This window comes from Coenobita brevimanus, chromosome 57 (genome assembly GCF_032717465.1).
Source record: "Coenobita brevimanus isolate Jiangsu-jjx chromosome 57, ASM3271746v2, whole genome shotgun sequence".
Classification (NCBI taxonomy): Eukaryota; Metazoa; Arthropoda; class Malacostraca; order Decapoda; family Coenobitidae; genus Coenobita; species Coenobita brevimanus.
The window spans coordinates 7,898,421-7,920,059 of NC_137010.1; the positions used below are offsets into that span (position 1 = coordinate 7,898,421).

The 21,639-nt window shown below is 44.1% G+C and overlaps 2 protein-coding genes across 2 annotated transcripts in view; one reads left to right on the plus strand and one right to left on the minus strand.

The window, feature by feature from the left end:
• The window catches only part of Pcl (polycomb protein Pcl), a 102,248-nt gene extending 95,931 nt beyond the window's left edge, over window positions 1–6,317 (minus strand). Inside the window, exon 1 of the mRNA XM_080274437.1 lies at window positions 6,218–6,317. The gene's annotated coding sequence lies outside the window, so the exon portion shown is untranslated. The remainder of the gene's footprint in view (window positions 1–6,217) is intronic.
• Window positions 6,318–20,002: 13,685 nt separating this feature from the next.
• ScsbetaG (Succinyl-coenzyme A synthetase beta subunit, GDP-forming) overlaps window positions 20,003–21,639 on the plus strand; it is a 31,205-nt gene continuing 29,568 nt past the window's right edge. The window contains exon 1 of the mRNA XM_080274182.1: window positions 20,003–20,099. The gene's annotated coding sequence lies outside the window, so the exon portion shown is untranslated. The remainder of the gene's footprint in view (window positions 20,100–21,639) is intronic.

The following is a 21,639-nucleotide window of genomic DNA, read 5'->3' on the forward strand; positions in this document are numbered from 1 at the left end:
TTCCTCCATCACTTCCCCCCTCTGACTTCCTCAAGGCTGACATTAAAATTTCTTCAGTTGATGTATTTTCTGCCATCACTAGCCTCAACAATAACAAGGCATATAGGCCTGATGGAGTCCCTCCTGTTGCCCTCAAGAACTGTGCTTCTATGCTTACACCCTGCCTATGTAAACTCTTTCGCCTTTGTCTGTCAACTTGTACAGTACTTGCTGGAAGTTTGCTCTCATTCAGCCAGTCCCAAAGAAGGGTGACCATTCCCAACCCTTTAACCATCGTCCAATTGCTTTAACATCCTGTCTCTCAAAAGTTTTTGAGTCAATTCTTAACAGAAAAATTTTAAAGCATCTTTCCTATCACAACCTTCTTTCTGATCGTCAGTATGGGTTCCGTCAGGCACGCTCCACTGGCAATCTTCTCACCTACATTTCAGACTCTTGGTCATCCTCCTTTTGGGACTTTGGCAAAAGCTTTGTCATTGCACTTGACATCTCGATCGAGTCTGGCATAAATCTTTAATTTCCAAACTGCCCTCTTACAGTTTCTAGCCTTCTATCTGTGCCTTCATCTACAGCTTCCTTTCTGGTCGTTCTATAGCCGCTGTTGTAGACGGCCATCGTTCTTCTCATAGACCTATCAACAGTAGTGTTCCTCAGGGCTCTGTCCTATCACCAACTCTCTTCCTTTTATTCATCAATGATCTTCTGAGCTGTACATCTAACCCTATCCACTCGTACGTTGATGATTCCACCCTTCACCTTTCCATCTGCAATGTCCATCCCAGCAGTTACTTCAACAAACAAGGGATGAGGCTAAGGCACTCCTAATGTCTGACCTGGCTCTTATCTCTGACTGGGGTAAAAATAATCTTGCTGTTTTTAATGCATCAAAGACAGTTTTCACACCTATCAACCTGACAAAATCTTCCACAGGAGTACCCACTAAAGTTTAATAATATCCAGCTCAATCCTGCATCATCCTTGAACATGCTTGGGGTTTCATTCACTCGGGATTTATCTTGGAAAGATCATATTACATCTCTGGTAAAATCTGCTTCCAAGAGATTGGATGTGCTAAGCCAACTCCATACCTTCTTTACCCCTGCACAGTTGTTGACTCTATACACGGGATTTATTCGCCCCTGTGTGGAGTACAGCTCTCATATGTGGGGAGGCTCCCCACATACAGCTCTTCTTAACAGGGTGGAGTCAAAGGTATTTCATCTCATTAACTCTCCTCCTCTTACTGGCTCCCTTCAACCTGTCTCTTCGCTGCACTGTTGCCTCTTTATCTATTTTCTATCGCTACTTCCATGGTCACTGTTCCTCTGAACTGTCTGCTTGCAAACCCTCCACCTCTACGACAGGTGCGTGGCACCCGTCTAGCAATAAACTCTCATCCCTTTTCTGTCCAACTCTATAATGCAAGAGTTAACCATTACTCCCAGTTCTTCATTTATGCAACAGGTCAACTCTGGAACTGTCTCTCTCTGCCTGTATTTTGAATTTGGCTTTCTTTTGTTTTGTTTTTGTTTTTTTCTTGGAAGGAACTGTTTTGCAGGCTCCTAGCCTTTAGTTCCTTCTTCCTCGCATAAAAAAAATAAATAAATACAGTAATTAAAAAAAAATACTGTACTCAGGGCCTCTTCTACTTGTGAAGATCTGTTTCAGATCACACATCACACCACAGATCCACGGTCAGACTGAGTTCTATCTGGGCCACTGAATCCTGATCCTGTGATCTGTCGGCCACAACTCAGCAGAATCCGTGAAATCCTATGAACCCACCTCTTGAAGAAGGTTGAGTTGGATCATTAACAACCATTCTAATAGCTCCTCAAAAAATTATTATTATTATTATTATTTTTTTCATTATGACCTCCTTTTATTTATACAAAGGCATCAGGTGAAGGAAATGTATAGCAAGTACAGTACTGTACTCAAATACGACTAATATAATTACATTAATGGTATGAGATAAAAGTGTGGAGACTGTGAAACATTATCAGGTGACAGGGGCAATATGCCTGCATGGAACTGCAATTAAATAACCGTAAACTTTCAGAACTATACCCAACTATCAGACAATGAAATTAATAAGCTCATTCCTTAATATAAGCAATTATGAACACTTTCTCTTTCTAAGCATGTCATAAATGCTTTTTATAATATACACAATAAATAAGGTGGGGAGGGGGGAGTTTCCCCAGCTGCTATCTCCACCTTCTATTTCATGTATTTTAAAATAAAACTTACCCAATGAGGGATTTGTTTTTCAAAGTAATAATGGTCAACACTGGTCAGAGCTATTCCCTTCTGGAGGTATACTTCAAGGATAAAGGACCACCATTTACAGTATTTAAAGAAAAAAAAAAAAAATCAGGAACTTTGTGAATGTACAGAAGTGCATTTTCAAGTATAAAGAGATTCCATCAACAAACAAGAAAATACAATTTTTATATGGGATGATGGAACCCTCCCACACTGCATTATGATGACATCACAACCTATAAATGTCAAAATCAGCATGTTATGATTAGGTTGGATTAAGGAAAATTAAGTTAGGATAAATTAGGCTAAGTTATGAAAATTTTGTTTAGGCAGGTAGGACTGAATAAATGAAGTTATGTTATGATCATTGGGTTAGGTTTGGATAAAACAACACTGATGAGGGAAGATTTGTGCCAAAATGACATTCTACGATGACGTCCTTCTGTCTTCAGCCCCCAAGCGTGTGTCTTCGGCCCGAAGAAACATGAGAACGCACTAAAAAAAAAAAAAAACACACACCCACACGAAGGAATTTCATAAAAATAAATAAATGAAAGACAAAAAGCAGAAAACAGTAAAATGCACTAGTTCCATGTCTTCTTGTAGATTACCTCTCCAATCTTCCATGCAGGCATAGGTATATGGTACCTCATATCTGCCATAAATTTTAACCCTTCATAAATTACTAAACCAGTAGCTGCATAATTTAACTAATCATCATCATTATTACCTATGGCAAGTAGGGTTATGCAAAGCTGTGGAAAAACATCACAGGTAAGATCAGCTTCATGAACAGCTGTTGTTATAGTCCTAAATGGATCATCCTGTTCTTTTATCTTGAACCAGAGGGGGCAAAATCTGGATTCAAATCTGAACCAGATCATGATCTGATCCATGATCTGTGAGTGCAAACAGAAGAGACCTTTATCATTCCAAACAAGATTGTAGTTAAATATGTACTGCACAAGTGCAATAAACATGCAGCAAAACTCTCATGGCATTAATTCCCACTCATTTGAATTTAAGACAATGAAACAGCAACAACAACACATGAAGTAAAAAACACAAATAATAAACTGGCAAATATTAAGGGATACTGTATTGTACACTATAATTCATTCCGACAAACACAAGTGTTTTACTGAGCTTAGGGCAGATGTATCAGACAGGTGGAATCATGATTTCTACTAACCCTTCAGCTCAAGGATAATGGTACAATATCATATCGTAGGTGGTGGCGACCATCATCCACTCACTTGATGTAGTGCTGCCTACTTCTTCCTTAGCCTTTATCATTCTTTTCCTGTGTCTGTCTCTTCCTATTTCTTCCACCTTTCCTGTCACTTCTTATTGCTTTTCTTATCTTTACAGGTGGCTTTACATTGACAAGCCAAATGGTTTCCTGTAACCCAAGAAACCATTTACAATGCTGGGTGGTAACCATATAACCAAACCATACATGCTCCCTACCTGTCAACAAGTGGGTTGGTGGAGGGTTAGTGCCCCTCCCTCTAAAATAAATAACTCAAAGTCAAATGGCCACCCTTTACGGGATTATGGCATCTGGCAATACTTAAATAGATAGAATATTATTCAGCTTTGAAGAAAACCCTCAAAAAAAAAAAAAAAAAAAAAAAAAAAAAATCTAAACAATTTTTGAAGCATGTGATAATGACTAAACATGTCAGTCCTTTCTGTAATGTTACTGACTAACATATACACTGTAATGTAATAACTAGTGACCAAAAAAAAACGGGATAGTTTACATCAAAGTACAGTATTCAGTTTTAACAATACAATCATTACAATCACTGGGCTATGTGTGGGTGTGACACCAGACTATCAACTACAGGCCTACCACTCTAAAAGGCAGTTTAGGAGGGGTCATCATCTGTGTACAGTATTGCCAGTTTTCCACCCATGGGATGTCAAATTCTCCCATTATGTCAGTCTCTATCTCTCTCATCTCAGCTCTTTGGCTTCTCATTATTTTTTATCAACACGAATCATAATTTATTGCATATACAGTATTTACAACCTCCTCAATCCTTATTCTTTAACTAAAACTTTAATATTAAAAATGACAATAAATTAATAATGCTTATATTTCTTTGTCCTATTCAGGTTAATTGTTTTGGAGAACAATATTTTTATAACTGAAAATTTTTTTATATTCTTAGTTATATTCTACATATAAGTTTTACATTATTTCCCCAGCCATGACCTATGGTGAATGCCAGTGTTCGTGACAGCAACTATGGGCAACGTCGCTAAATACGTCTGCCACGTTTCCTGACTGCTGTATAAATATCTTTAGTTTTGTTTACTGGTCTTCTCAGAATTTTTAATATTTATGCTTAATTAGTATTGTATGTGTGTATTCTTTTCTCTTATCTTTTACAAGTGTCACATGAAAATAAACATGATTATTTTTAAGATCTGGCACAGAGCACTTCTGAGAAGGTCACACCCAACTTGCCTTCTTAGAGTGGTCCCCCTATAGTAACAAGGAAGTCAACAGCAATGAGCCAGATGTAATCCCCATGTTTCTCATAACTTCACTACCAGATGTCCTAAGCTGAAGAAATTGTTTGGCAAAGTGGTTGTAACAAGAAATAATTTTTAAAAATAAAACATTCAAGGGATTCATTGTTACAAATGCAACTGGATATCCAAACTTGCAACATGAAAACCACTTGAAAGACTGGATCATAAAACATACATTTCCACAAAAACACGCACTACAATACTGTACTGAACTATCCAGTCCATTCCCATAATATTCATGCTATATATTACAATATAACTGTATAATAAAGGACAGATAGATGAAAAGACAAACATGGCACTCCGTCTCTTGTATCAAAAACTCAAGTAAGAATTGTCTCCATTCTTTCTTCCTCATAAATTTATGAAATTCTTCTCAATCCCCCCTCCCAACTAAATGAGAGAGAGAGAGAGAGAGAGATTACAAGACAACCCAGGAAAAAAAAAAAAAATCCAACCCCCCTTTCCCCAAAATTGTAAGTTAGCAAGTTTCTTATCCCACATATTTGGATAGCCAAATCCCCAATCCAAGCCACTGAGTTGCATATACTGTAGGCTATAAATTATTAGTGAAGTATACCCTAGGACAACAGCATAAAACAAACACATGAAGGAGACAGAAGTATTACATAACTGTTTTCACCCTGTGGTGAATATCCATACTTACAGCATAGATTTAAACCAGCTATATGTTTTGAACCTGGGTTGATAAGTGACAATTATTCTTACCAAATTATCAATATAAATGGGATGTTTGAGGTATTTAAATTAAATGACATTTAATCAATTCATGAATGGAGGTTAAAACAATACAATTATTTCTAACTGGACTAATTTAACAAACTGCAAAATAAGAACCACGAATAATAGATAACGATAATGAAAAACGGCACCATAAATAAAACGCTAAAAAATAATACGATGATAACCGAACACGTTGCCTAGGAAACCCTCCCGCCCTTTCACTTCATAAATTATTATACTAACCAGTATCAACACCCTCTCCGGCCAAGAAAGGGGAAATTGATGAATAACTAGGGGCCAGAGGTTGATAAACAAGATAACTGTAGTTAATAGGAGAAGATATTCCAAGAAGCTACCAAGATCCTCGACCAATATATATTACTTTCCCCCACTCTACAATTATCCCAGCTACTACAATTTTCCTACGTGGTCGAAAAATGTTGATTCAGTTTTGTGCACCACTATTCCAAATCGGTGTTCAGTAATAAGGGTTAAAATGGTAAAAATAGGACACAAGACATCCAGCCCAGCGAATGTCAACAATAGCCCGTTTAACGTTCCCTCTCATAACAAGGCAATTATTTACCTCTATAACTGATAATCGTCGCCCATGTTACCCTCACATCCACCATGAGAAATTAGTCTCACAATATATTACCTCAAGTCAGCTTATTTAATCCAAGCCGATGAATTTTCTGTCTTCAAAGATGGAATTCCCGGGAAGCCAAGGGACCTCTAGCCGCCATATTGCTTTTACTGAATTGAAATCTGTAACGGCCCCCAGGAAGCGGCAAATTCAAACTGCTCCAAACCTGTTCTAATTTTCGAAGATTTAATGGATGAAAGTGCTAATTTCTCTCCAATGCAACATTTCCTTCCTATCATTGATCAGAGACAAGGCTCAGAATGGTCTGAACGGGGAAAAAAATATAAAACTTATTATTATAAACCCATTTTTATTCACCGAATTTTCCCACGTAAAAACACCATGTTTTCTGGTTTGCCTAGTGGTGTGAACGACAGAGCACTATGCTTGGGTTGTCACCAGTAAAGTCTTGAGCATTAAATCAGTTCAGAATTTGCTATACATCCTCCAAATACCCATATGGTCTAGCATCGTATTCTTCATTTCTCTCTATTGGTTCATTTATATATTTCTCTTTTTGTATTACCAGTTCCTTGAAAACATAATGGGTATATCTAACTTGGAGCCTCTATAATATATATTTCTATTTTTGTATTACCAGTTCCTTGAAAACATAATGGATATATCTAACTTGGAGCCTCTATAATGAGAAATTGGACTATAAATCAACACAGAACTGCATTTTATTCCTGATAACAATTAAGTATACATTAAATGAAATGTTAACAGCAGAAGACATGATAACAGCGGAAGACGACACGACACCCCCAGAAGGCGACAACAGAGGGGTAGATGCAGCGTACGTGGTGTCCGTACCATACGGGCACAAGTCCCGGGTAGCCGCGCTCCCCTACTCCCCGGAACCGACCCGACCCGTACACCTCAGCCCGGGCGCACTACTTTCTCGCCAGCCCAGCCTGCGTCAGGATCGGGATGGAGCTGAATCCTTCACTCCTTACAGCCCCACGGAGACGGCCTCCTTCTCGCCAGCCCAGCCTGCGTCAGGATCGGGATGGAGCTGAATCCTACTATCCTTACAGCCCCACGGAGACGGCCTCAAGCCTCTCCACTTTAGAGACGGCCTCAAGCTGCTCCACTACCGAGACGGCCTCAAGCTGCTCCACTACCGAGACGGCCTCAAGCTGCTCCACTACCGAGACGGCCTCAAGCTGCTCCACTACCGAGACGGCCTCAAGCTGCTCCACTACCGAGACGGCCTCAAGCTGCTCCACTACCGAGACGGCCTCAAGCTGCTCTACTACCGAGACGGCCTCAAGCCACTCCACGCACAAGACGGCCTCAAGCCGCTCCACGCACGAGACGGCCTCAAGCTGCTCCACATAAGAGACGCCCTCAAGCTGCTCCACATAAGAGACGTCCTCAAGCTGCTCCATTAATGAGACGGCCTCAATCCACACCACTAACGAGATGGCCTCAAGCCGCTCTTCCACTAACAAGACAGCCTCAAGCTGCTCGACTATTGAGACAGCCTCAAGTCGATGCGTAAGGACTACCCGCAGATTCAGTAGCAGTCCTGAGGACAAGACACCAGCAACGGCCTCCTGCCACGGCCGCAGACGAGAGACGGCCTCCAGCCACTCTACACCAGCACGTCGTCCTCCTGCGTCCACCTGCCATAGTACCAGTCTCCAGCCAGGGAGTCCACCACTGACAGCCTGGTGGCAGGGCCCTGTAGTGTCCCTGGGGCTATTCTCCCTGCAGCTGGCCCCTGAGGAGGACCTGCCCCTGATGGACCCCTCCCCGGAACGACGCCGCAGCTCACTCCTGACGGCGAAGCACCCTGGAGTGGACTGCAGCCCCCGGGTCCCTAGAGGCACCCTTGGCTCCCCATGGCAAGAACCACCCCATTCATGGCCAAGGCGACGTGGACCCTCCACCCAGCGCTTGCCCCACAAGCAAGACCTCTGACCCCAGCCCCCAGCATCCAGGGCCCTTGTAGACCCTTAGTGAATATACGTGTAAGGTGTTGCCTTAGTTTTTATGCCCTGTTCCTCTTACATTTGTAGTATTGCCCCGGTCTTGAAAAGAACACAATACTAGGCCAGGCGTTCTAAGGACGGGAAGCCTCCCTAAAAACACCTAGCATAACGCTGGTGGACAGCAGTGGTTCTTGACCCAGGCCAAGTTAGACTAAAGGAGGAACAAAAGCAGGGAAAATACCAAAATGGCGACCAAACCACACATTCAGCTACCCAAATTCGAGCAAGAGCAATACGATATCTACACATAATTATCAATCATCAAGCCGCTGCTCGATATCGGGTTTGAGGATGATAAACAAAAAATTGCTGTAACATTACCACTGCTGGGCAAGGCAGCAGCCAGCATCGCCCCTAAATTCGTCCCCGACCTATCCTGGGCAAATTTCATGACAATAGTGACAGAAGCAGTCACGCCCTCTCTTGGAAAAGTCATATCATTATCACAATTGGATAACATACGACGGGAACCTGGACGATACACTAATCCAGGCAAGGCGGCTCGTCACCACTGCACACCCAGAAGCAAGTGCAGAGACCCGGGAGTACTTCACAATTCACGACCCAATGGGGGACCTAGACAGGGACGTCCGGCAGATACAATGGCTGTTAACCTCCCGCTCCACCTTCAAACAAATTAATGCAGTGAGCAAGTTCCCAACCCACAACCCAGCACCGCACAGCAAACCCCGATCCTCACCAACCCTCATTAGCCCCACGTTGGTACCTCCCCCACCCAGGGCCTATCCTCCGAGAAAATGCCCAGCTCAAAGGGAAAGCCAGAACCTGATATCGATCAACCCCTGGGAATTCTCTGCATGTAGCCACTGATGCCCACTCTACGACATACGGGAGCAGCTCAAGGCTGTCTGGCAAAAAAGGAAAATCCTGGGGTGACGTAAGGTATCCTCCGTGGGAGACGAGGACCCTGGAGATGACACCCCACCCATGGAAAACACCAACGTAGAGGAACCAGAACGAGTAGAAGAAAACACGCCATAACAGCTGGATTTTTAGGACTGCCACCGCACCTCAACCCGGTGGCAAGGGCCACCTCTCTCAAGTATCGCCCTCCAAGTCTATGACAAGATGAGACTGAATGGGGTAGAGGCGAGGCTGCTGGTCGATACGGGAGTGGCCAGATCCTGCCTCTACAGCCACTTTTACTCCCGTCACAAGTCTGCGTTCGGCCTGCTTTTCCCACTTCCGCTCAACCCATAGACGCAGGGGACATTCCCTTGCCTATCTGTGGGGAAACACAGGCCCTACAAGTCGACACACACCAGCACACATCCGCCCATCACAAGTTTATTATCTTTGACTCTACCTGCCACAACTATGACAGGTACCTGGGGCTGGATCTCCTGCAGAAATTACACACCACAATAGACTGCCACAAGCAGCAGCTCCAGTTTAGCAAGAGTTCAGCCCCTGCCCCCCTAACCCCTGAAAGCAGTATGCACCTGCCCCTGACCCCCACATCCCTGCCCCCCCCCTCTCTTTCCTTCCCTTCCCCCACCCCCACCCCTACTCCCCCCTTGTGTTCCCCCTGCCCCTGCCCACATCACATCCCCCTGCCCCCCTGACCTCCGCCCCCCCACCTTTCCCGCCACTATTGCCTCCACCTAGACAATTCCCCCACACCATGAAGCTTGGCTTCCCCTGAACAGGCCCACCGGAACATCTGTCCTCTTCTCCCCCAGACTGCCCCCAGGAACACTTGGCCTGTCTCCTACCCCCGACCTTCCTACTCCCACACATCGCGGCAGTGAGAATTGCTAACATCTCCACGACCCCTCTCACGCTACCAAAGGGGCTCGTTGTGGGAGAGATGGAGGAAGCAGAGCCATGCTCCACCACCCCCCTCAGCCCCCGCCCCCTTACCCCCCATCCCTGATCACCTTTCTACCCACCAAGCTGACACTCTTCGCCACCTCCTCCTGGACTTTCAGGACCTGTTTGCATCAGGCCCCTCCAGCATCGGCCACACCACCTACCACATGCACCAAATGCTACCACCAATCCGTCAACCATCCAGACAGAAAAACCCTAAGCAGCGGGCGAAGGAAGACCAGCAGGTCCAGGAAATGCTTGATGCTGGTGTACTCTCACCCTCTACCAGCCCTAGGTCCTCCCCCTTCGTCCTCGTCCAAAAGAAGACGGTACCATGCGCTTCTGCGTTGACTGTCGCCGCCTTAACGACGTGACCATCAAAGACGCCACCTCCCTCCCCAGGATAGATGACTCCCTCGACTCCCTGTACGGAGCCTCTTGATTCTCCACACTGGACCTCCAGTTAGGTTATTGGCAGGTCCTCGTGCAACCCAAGGACAGGCAGAAGACAGCATTTTCCACTAGCAATGGGAAGCACTACGAATTCAATGTCCTGCCCTTTAGCCTCTGCAATGCCCCTGCAACATTCTCCCGAATGATGGAGTCCGTCCTCAGTGGCCTGACCTGGGAAATTTGTCTGCATGGCATATCTGGACGACGTTATTATCTTCAGCAAGACATGGGCTGATCACCTCCATCGCCTCAGAAGAGGTCTGGAGGACACTCCTTCTGCTTGACAGATCCAAGGGACACTGCCCAGACTCCCTCCTGGGGTAGTGGTTGAGGGAGATCCAGTGGATACTCCCTCGGGTTGACAGGTCCAGGGGATGCTGCCAGGGGACCACTTGTCCTGGGTACAACAGGAGGAGAAGTCCCGGCGGGCCTTCTGGCTTATGCGGCAGGTCCAGTGGACTCTGCTGCCCTCCTGCTGTCAGGGGAAAGTGCAGCTGGGGGATAACCGGTGGTCTCTACCCCAGTGGCATATCTGGTGGATACTCCCAGGGGGCCTGCCGCCCTCCTGGGAAGCACAGGTGAAGGTCGTCGAGGTGATGGTTCGAGACAACTGCTACCGGAGGTGGATGGCAGAAGGAGGAGATCCGGTGGTCGCTCCTCCTACAGTAGATCCGGTGGATGCTACTGTGCCGCTGCTCCCATGGGATGAAGTAGGACTGTGAGCGCTGCCTGTGGCTCTCCCTCTCGTGAAGGCAGGTCCTGTGGACTCTGCATCCAAGGATCTACTTGGGACTTTCCTAGAGCAAGTCCCACCCTGATTCTGGTGAGTGCTCTCTCCGTCAGAGGGTAATGAAGTACTTCCTGGTGGTCCGGCTGCATGGAAGAGGGGCGTCAGGTCATGGGGGATATATGTTGCTGTGGCGCAGAAAGCTGGTGTATCTCCCCATTGCCTCCTATTGGGGTGAGGACTACCTCCTTATGTCCTCCTCCTGGGGTGGTGGTGTCAGGCTTGCTCCACCGAGTGGGTATTTTGTATACAGTATAACATGAAAAACAGGTCCCGTCCCAAGATACTATTCGGTACTGGAGTTGGTATCGCTCGAAGTCTGCATTCGTACGGATATATTCTGAAGCCTCTTTGTTATGCTAGGTGTTTTTAGGTTGGCTTCCTGTCCTAACAACACCTAAGGTTTAGATGGGTTCCCTTTCTAGACTGGAGCTTAGACACAGTATGAGAGAAGCAGGGTATAAAAACACAGGGCAACAACCTTTGTATATTGCCAAATTCTGGATACAGGAAGCTAGACAATTCACGAGACTCTGTCCAAAGGCAAGAACTGGTATTGGCAGGTATATATAAGCTACAGGTATCTTGAAGGATACCGACAGTCTCAGGAACAGATGGACAGACACTATACTTACACTTTGTTCTAGAGCTGCTTGTACTTTATGATAATTGTATACCTGTCCCACATTACACTAAATTAAATCGCGAGGTGGAACACTGTTCATGTCTCATCACATTTAGTAGAGTTCAGATAGTTAGACACTGTCACTGTATTCTACACTGTGGTAGTCACTTTCACTTTCACTTTGCAGGCAGGGAAGTCACAGTCACTATGGGGATGTGGGGCAAGGGAGCGGGGGCCAACCAAGGGGGGGGCCAGCGGCTCACAGGCGGTGGCCCAGAGTCGGCTGTGTCCTCTCAGGTGTCCTCTCGTCAAGGGGCCACGGGACTACTCGCGGGGGTGTTGTCCTCCAGAATGGGCTGTGGTCAGTCGTGGTGAAGGGCCCCGCACTGGAGGGGTTTGGCCCTCAGGACTGGGGCCAAAAATCCTCTGAAGGCATTCCTGCAGGCGTCAGGTGCGGGAAGGGCATCGCTCCTCTTCTGGACTGGAGATGTGACGCCCCAGGGTACTAGGGACGCCGTGGAGAGCCCGTCTACTGTGGTCTTGCTCCCGCTGCTTCGCTGTCAGGGTAGGGCTGTGGCATTGCTGGCAGCAGGAGTCCTTCAGGTGCTGGTCTCCCTCTGGCGTCGGCTGGTTGGAATGCAGCCCCGGGGTCAAGATGGGTCCTCTCCACCAGTTCTTGATGGGAAGGTTGTCCTCCTGGAGGCTACCTTGGTCTGGGGAGTTAAGGGTGGGACTTGCTCTGCCACCGGTGGGGTGGCTCGAGCAGGGGTCTCTCTCAGGTTGTGAAGTCACAGGGGGCGAGGGGCTTTTAAGGCACCCCTCCCTGGCACGGCTACTGGCCATCGCCGAGGTCCCTTGGGCAACAGGAGGAGGACGGCTACAGGCTGTCCCTTTCCCGTCGGTGCAGCAATTGGCTGTCACCAGGGTTCGACTTCCTGACGGGACCGCAGATGAAATGCAGCTACCGGCTGTCACCTGCCTCTGGGCGCGGCTACTGGCCGTTGCCGAAGTCCCATATGAGGGGCGACGTGTAGGCGAAGGGCGGCTACAGGCCGTCCTTGTCTACTGGTGCGGCTGCCGGCCGTCACTGGTGTCGTGCCCATCGAGGCAACTGCAGAAGGAGAGAGGGTGTACCATTCCCCGTGTGCAGCAACTGGCCGTCATGGGTTCTGCAGGGAGGGTGGGCAGCACCATGAGTGGCTGCTGGCCGTCTCTCTAAGGTGCAGCTACCGGCCGCAACGGTTGCAGGCCAATGCTTTTAGTGTGCGGCTACCGGCCGTTACGGTTGCACGGCTACAGGCCGTTGCTTTTAACGTGCGGCTACCAGCCGTCACTGGGGTGCTGCCTGGAGCTGTTTGACTAGCTCCACTCTGATTCTGACGAAGGCTGGGTCGGTGGAAGAGTAATGCACCCTGACTGTGATGTTCGCGTCGGGTGCATTCCGTGGAATAGTGGCGCGCTGCTGTATGGGACATACGTCTCGCACGGACGTCGCGCGCGCCCTGCTTACCCCTCCGTTGTCGCCTCCTGGGGATGTTGTGATGCCCTCAGTTGTTACTGTTTCACTCCTTGTCACCCTTCATAATTTCTTCCTATAGTAAGTGCATTTAGCATATTGAAGTATCAGCGGTTATTGTCTGAAATCGTGAATTTTCAATCAAAACAACAAAATTTGACGGTCACAGTTCTAGAGCTTAAATAACTTGTAGTTTCAGTGATGTGGCACAGAAGGAAAATAGGACTAGATTAGAACTGCATATGGCTGTGTATCTGTTTGGGAAGTCATTAACGACGAAATACACGAGACAATATGTCAGTCGATCCAGGAGTAATGTTGAACAATCAGTGTCGTATGAGAAAGAAGTTCCAGCATGGCGGCAGGTCTAGCTCGGTGCCTAATTAAAGATGGACTGAGACATCTCCAGCCCATTATCCATTCACATGTGAGTGCCATAACCAGTATAATGATACGTTGCATACTTTCTTAAATTAGAGTGTCGTTCATCACTTTTTAGAAGATACTTGTGTCTGGCCAACAACTGACTCCGAGACAAACAGCACCGTAAACCGGTCAGCTGATTGGGCACTTTCAGCCAAAGTATTCTCACATAACTCCATGTAGGTTTTTAACGACGGTAAGGTTACGATCAAACCTGTTTATTATATAATGTTAATTGGATGAACTTGTTATGAATAATGCTGCTGGTTACGTAACAAGCAGGTTTGAGTGAATAAAGTTATTGGTAGTCTCACAGTTTCCCACAACCTGTTGCAAATACCTGCCATGAGTCTAGTACTGTGTATGAAACAAGGTTGATTTAATCTTCAAAATGTTGTATATACTTTTTATTTTTCAGCATAACTATATCCATCATTAAAGTTTCATGAAACTCCAGATTGTGAAAATTCATTCATTCATTGCCAGACGCCATGTATCCCAAACGGGGTGGCCAAGGGCTTAGAGTTAATTGTTTTACAGGGAGGGGCACTAATCCTCCACCAACCCCACTTGACACGTATTGTGAAAATGAAGTAGGTAAATTTTTACAAGTTGCCAATACACCCTCCTGGTTGTGCAGTATATTTTTCTGGTAGTTTTTGATGAGATTTGAGTGATTTTGACCTTCATTTTTGTCGGAAATGCTTCATTTTGCCTGCTTTTCCAATCATGAACTTTGAATGAATGAGGAGGTGAAATGAAGCATTACCAACAGAAAACGAAAGCAAAAACCACTCAAATCGCATTAAAAAACAAAACAAAAATATACTGCTCAACCAGTTAACCTAGCCAGACAGACCTAACCTAACCTAGCCAAGCAGACCTAACCTAACCAACGGAAAACGAAGGCAAAAATCACTCAAAGTGCATTAAAAACCACCAGAAAAATATACTGAACAACTGGTTAACCTAACCAAACAGACCTACACTAACCAAATGAAACCTAACTGACAGAAAACAAAGGAAAAAAAATCACTGAAATTACAAAAAACCACCAGAAATGTGTACTGCACAACCGGTTAACCTAACCAAACAGACCTAAAATAACCAAACCTAACCTAACGTGCTGCAGTGGGATGCTTACCTTAGAGGTACGATGGTCCATGTTATGCAGTATATTTTTCTGATGGTTTTTGATGAAGTTTGAGTTATTTGTGCCTTCGTTTTCTGTCGAAAATGCTTCATTTCACTTCATCTGGTCAAAGTTCGTGATTGGAAGTGTGGCAATATGGAGCATTTCTGACAAAAATGAAGGTCAAACTCACCCAAATGTCATCAAAAGCTACCAGAAAAAATACACCGCGTTTTCTCAGTAACTCAGAGGCTTCCTCCGGTTCCAAGTGGATTGCTTAATAACACAAACAATCAATATTACACCCGATTCTCAGATTACGTCCTACCCTATCGGAAGCCAGAGCGAGAAGGATTTGAATTTTCCACCGAGAAGGAATAAACTGTGCTTCAATTGATTGGTAGAATACTATCACATGACATAAAGCATTCCGATGAGTGGCTGAAACAGACCTAGCAGATGCATGCGCAGTCAACGGAAGGATAAACACATGTACAAACGCACGCATTTTTTTACACAGTGGCCGAGTGAAGATCCAAGGTGTGTTTTTTTGGGAAATTTTAATTAAATTCATTATCTCTGTAAATGTCCATTTGCAAATGGGGTTATGGGGGATCATTAGCATGGTAAGGTAATATACTATGCGTTTATGGTGGTAATATCCCTAAACTGCATATTGGCAATTTGTAAAATAATACTGTGAAATATTTCTTTTATATATATATATATATATATAGTATATAAGGGTGGGGTAGGGATATTTCATAGTCATACTGGTTGGATAATACACTGTGTTGGTCATACAGGTACCAGTTCGTCACCTGAACCTGCTGGAGTATCAAAGTAAGGTGCTGCTGGAGAACCATGGGGTCACTGTGCAGCGCTTCCGAATCCTTGACTCACACAACAATGCTGTTGCCATCTCCAAGGATCTCAGTTAGTGTCTACCTCACACCTTCATCCCTTCATTCTTACTGTTATGAGTGGAGAATGTTCCATAGTACAGTATTTGGAGAGGGGCGGGGAGTTTTATGCCATGCTCCCTTTTTTTTTTTTTTTTTATAAGGGCTAAGGGCTGCCCTGGGTAGAGGGCTTTGGTTTGGAGGCTGTAGCACTTTATAACTTGGTGCCCTTCCTGATTACCAATGACCCTTGGGTGGACTTGAACCTCAGAGCGGAGTGCTCTAACTCACTGAGCCATGACTACTACATTATTCTATAGTGTTTCCTTGTCATATATAACAACACCTGTAGTAGAATTTTATATATATATATACCGTATATATTATGTACATATTATTACTGTCAGATAGTTTCTTCAGCCCTTAAATTGATGGAACAAACTGTGGGAAATCTTCCATTAAAAAATTATGAAAATTTTATGACTGGGAATAACATTGATAATTGTATACAGTAATTCATTTATAACACCCAGATTCTGCAGAAATTACATTTTTTTTTTAAAGTTAGGTTTGTTGCATTAGTGAAATTATTCGATTCAGACCTGAACCCATTTGCTTTCATATTGTTCTGGATAGTTATAGGCTATTAGGTTAGCTTAAATCTGGTGTTGTCATTAGTATGTGAAAGGTTAGTTTAGATTAAGTTACAGGGATGTGATAGGAAGTGTTAGGAGAAACACATTGAGGTGGTTTGTCCATGTGGAGAGGATGGAGAGTGGGAGACTGATGAGGAGAGTATATGCGAGTGAGATGGAGGGGGGGGAGGGGGAGGCCAAGGATGAGATGGAGGGATGGAGTGGAGAGGCATGTGAGAGATGGGGGGGTGAGCAGGGAGCAGGGCAGTGAAATGGCGGGGGGCGACATGGAGGGGATTTGTTTGTGGCCACCCCTTATGGGATTATGGCATTTGGCAGTAGATAGATAGATAGGTAGGTTAGGTTAGTGAGAATGAAATGATTGATGAATTGACCTTGGACCCAAATCAACTAGTAAACCCAATATGGCCTGCAGCCACATGCCATAGTTTGCATGTAAAATTGATGAGGTTGTATATAAAATATCTTCAGAGTTATACATTTCTGCAACTTTTGAATTGTATCACAGTGATAGTTAGGTTGTAGTTTAATGATTAAAAAAAAAAAAGTTTTAAATTAATTTACAGTACAGTATGTGCATGGAATCTGTTTTGCTGTTTTGGCTATTGATGGGTCAGAGTTCTCTTGTTTGTTAATGATTTCTCTGTAATATTGACTAGTTACCCCAAGACTCATTTAAATGTGAACCCAAAGGACTGCAGGCTGAATTTACATTTCTGCAGTCCACCATTGTCTCTTCAGGGGAGAGGGAGGGAGTTTTTGTTGATCAACCCAGATCTGTCAGGCCGAGCAGATCCAGGAACTATAGGCAAACAGCTGTCCCTGCAGGGCCATCCCATACAGTGAACCAATGTTAGTGTGGAAGCTCGGTTTCTGGATGGATGCTGCATTTTCATCTTCCCAGTTAACAGACACCATAGTAGGCTTCATGTCACTTTCTTATCTGGTTGTATGGTTGCCACCCAGCATTTTAAATGCTCCCTGGGTTACAGGAAACCATTAAGCATGTCACTCAGTGTAGAGCCATCTGAAGTGAAAAGTACTGAAATAAAAAGTGACAAGAAGAGGAGGAAGAGAGGAAGGCATACTGTAGGAAGAGAGGAAGACAGACTCTGAAGAAGTAGGCAGTAATGCATCAAATGAAGGGGTGATAGTTGCCACCACTTATCACTAATGGAGGGAGCTGAGGGATGTTTGTATAATAGGACAGAGAGATTCCTGGTTGTATCAGCACCACCTCGTGAAGTCATCCTTCAGCATTGAATATACAGGATATGCTGGAAATTTACTTTCTAACTTTGGGAGGTGAGTTTTGGGCTAATTTTGAGTCATAAATGCTATATGAACATTGGTCTAATTCCCAACCTTTATGGAGCAACAATTACTGATGACTTAATGGGCAAAAATGATCTGCCATATATTCCACCCATAAGGACATCAGTACTTATAGCTCCAGAAGGGTTGGATTTGAACCCATGTTGATTCAGCATTTTTTCTATTGAAAATTAGCCCAATTATTTCCTGAAGTAAGGTATTAAGATCTGGGACACTCTGTGTATCAACTTAATCTGCACGGCAGTTGCTGCATAAGACTTAATCTCAATCATTATCTACATCAGGGTGATACTGTACCTTGATACTTATGTCTTCACTGGTATCTTCAGTTTCTTTTCCTTCAGTTTTTCCCTGTTTGGCCCTTATTGTCATTGGGTTTGGAGGCATTCGAGCCCCTCTCTTTTGCAACCATATTTCTGTTTAAGGGACAGTAATATTTTATGTAATTTAAGAAACTGTGTCTCCACAGTCGTACCTCACAATACAGTGAGGTTTGGTCAAGTGAAAACCCCATGCATAGTGATTTATTGAATATCAAGGTCAGTATAACTGGATAATGTCCATGTCACTGAAACTGCATATATCAACGTACAGTAGGTTGCATTCACTTTCTAAAGGGTTAACACAATATTGTACAGTCAAACACAGATACCTACTGGCAGTCTTTAGCAGAATAATGTTATCAAAGCATAATGGTTATTAGATTTACAAAACTGTATCGTCACATATATGCTTGTGTTACACATATGCTTTTACCATTTAAAGTTTTGTACTTGCTGTCATTGTGTTTAGCAGGATTCATGCATCGTATACTTAACCATTGAAAAACAGTACACTTGTAATGGACTAAATGATACATCAATGAAAATGGCTTAAAATGCTGTGGAGATGAAAATTGGTGGTGCCAAGATAGCATACCTACTTATGCTACAAAAATGCAGTTGGTTTTATTCTCTTCCCAAATGGTAGTACTAAAATATTCTGGCTTAAAGCTTAAAGATTTTAACTTTCTGTATTTCTCTGTGAAAAAAAAGCCAAAATATGTTGGTGAAAACCAATCGAGAGTACAGAGTGTATTAACAATTTGCACTCAACATTTTTTTTTTTTTTCCCTTAAAATTCTCATAGCACTTGAACTGTTTATCTCATTTCTGTTTGTTTCATCATGCTCAGAAGTAATTTTTCTTTCTGTCCATATCAGATTTATGCAGGTACATCAGTGGTGATACAGAGAGAGTGGGGCATTAGCGCAACACCATGGTTTGGACTTTTACTTGACAAAATGGTCTTTATTTATTGTCCTATTCTATTCCTGAGACATCCACAGGAAAATTCAGAAGTCAAGAGTGAGAGCTGTGGAAATGAGTTATTTGAGAGGAGCATGTGGAGTCACATGGAGAGACAGATTGACAAATGAGGAAGTGAAGGATCATTGTGGTGTGGATATGGATGTGATAGGAAGTGTTAGGAGAAATACATTGAGGGGGTTTGGCCATGTGGAGAGGATGGAGAGTGAGAGACTAACAAGGAGAGTGTATGTGAGTGAGGTGGAGGGGGGGAGAGGGAGGGGAAGGCCAAGAATAAGATGGAGGGATGGAGTGGAGAGGTATATGAGAGAGACGGGTGTGAGCTGGGAGCAGGACAGTGAAATGATGGAGGACGGGCTGACACATTGTTTGTGGCCACCCCTTATGGGATTAAGGCATCTGGCAATAGATAGACAGATACAGTGTATCATAATGTACCTTTGGTTTCATAATGGTAGCTGTGACTAAGATTACACCCCCAAAAAAATGCTCAGCAAAAAAAAGTGTTCCGAAAATGACTTCTGGGCTAACACGTCCATGATAAGCACTGAAATGCAGCGTGCTGTACCACAAACAAAATACAGTGAGCTAATCCACTGCACCCTAAAGGTGTTAGAAAGATGTAAATTGCATACTGTGCGTGAGAATGTTGAGGTGAAATGTGCAAAATGTATCACAGAGAGAGGAGCTGGAGAGCTTCATACATATATATGTAATTAAGGATGTATTTATGCTTTAGTGAAACCCGGACAGTTTTATTCAGCTTAAGAGAGTCCTTGAGTTCAAGAGGCCAATTACATACTTATATCCATTTTCATTTTGCAGATGCTGAGGAGTATGTAGTGAAAGCACAGATTTTGGCTGGTGGACGTGGTAAGGGACATTTTGACAATGGCTTCAAAGGCGGCGTTCACCTCACTAAAGAGTACGTGGTGTTTGCATGTTATGCTGTGTAGTTGCTGAACCTTGAAGCCCTAAGATTTTATATTTTTTGTCTTCATATGTAGCCAGACAACTCTGGGGGGTTAACTATGAATAAATCAACTCCATGTTGTCCTGTCCTCTGCTGTCATGCTGCCCTCTCTCCAGTCCACATCACTCTTACTCATATACCTCCGTCCACATGATTTAGGTACGCTGTCTTGGTCACTCCATTCACTCCTCATGGCCAAACCATCTCAAAGTGCTCCTCCTAATGCTTTCAACACACATCTACATCAAAAGCAAACATTTCCTAGTCTTCTTTATTTGTGTGTCTCCATGTAACTTCACACTCTCCACTCAGACAACTCATTTTTACTTCCCTCTCTTCATTTACAATATATCATAACCATACAGTAGTCCAAGATTCACATTTGTATGTTAGAGTGAGCTTCATAGTTCATCATACTGTTGCTTAACCATGGTTTGACTGACCAAGCAGACTCATCAGCCATAAATAAGCAACTGCTTCTGTAGGTCCTTCCTACAGGGACAGTACAGTACATGCATTGTGCTGGGATCTGGCACCTCCTTCTGGTGGACAGTGCCTCACCGTGGTCATACCAGGGTCTTTGCTACAGTGATGTGCAGGCAAATGTGAGGATGTCTGGCTCCTTGGGGGATTCTGCAGCTGCTCCACTCAGATGCCCAGCTCCACCATGTGGAGGCTCCCTGTTAGCACCAGTGCTTCACAGTACTGTCGTACAATGACTTCTTTACATCCAAGTTCACAGAACACACTTGCAAACTCGTGCACCAAGCTTTGCAGATCCCACTCATATTTACCGGCAGTTTCTGCACCCTGTGCTCTCTCTCCTTTTTCTGAATCCCACCACTCCTTATCCATCTAAGTAGAAAATAGAATTAAGATATTGATGATGATAATTTTAAGTGTATACACTCAGCCATCCATGTTAATGTCTTTGCTGTTTACTGTTTTGGTTATTTTTCGGTTAAATGTATGATCTTGAAACATTCTTTAACGTGTACATTATTTTGAGGTGTTGAATCTCTTCACTCGATGTAGTGCTGCTCTTAGGTACCTGCCCTTTCATCTCTTCCTTCTTTCCATCCTTCCTTGTCTGTCTGTTTCTTTCATTCTTTCCTCTTCTTTCTGTTTATGGGTGACTCTACACTGAGTGACAAGCCAAGTACAGGGAACCATTTACTCTGCTGGGTGGTAACCATACAGTAAGACCTCATTATAACTAACTAATTGAGACCCAAGCCATTCCGAAAAAAGCGAAGTTGCGATAAAAGCGATATCTGGACTTCCCAGACTTTTTCCGATATACTGTATCAGACATTAGTCCAGATTGCACCAATGGTTTTTAGACTTCACTACCACTGCAGTAGTGTACTGTATTATACCTTCACTACAATAATGAAATGGTATATATAATAATACAGTACTGTACACTGATAGACATTTCTTTTATTTACCTGAAGTGGTCAGGTAGTCTGGACTGCTTCTGGCTTTATCG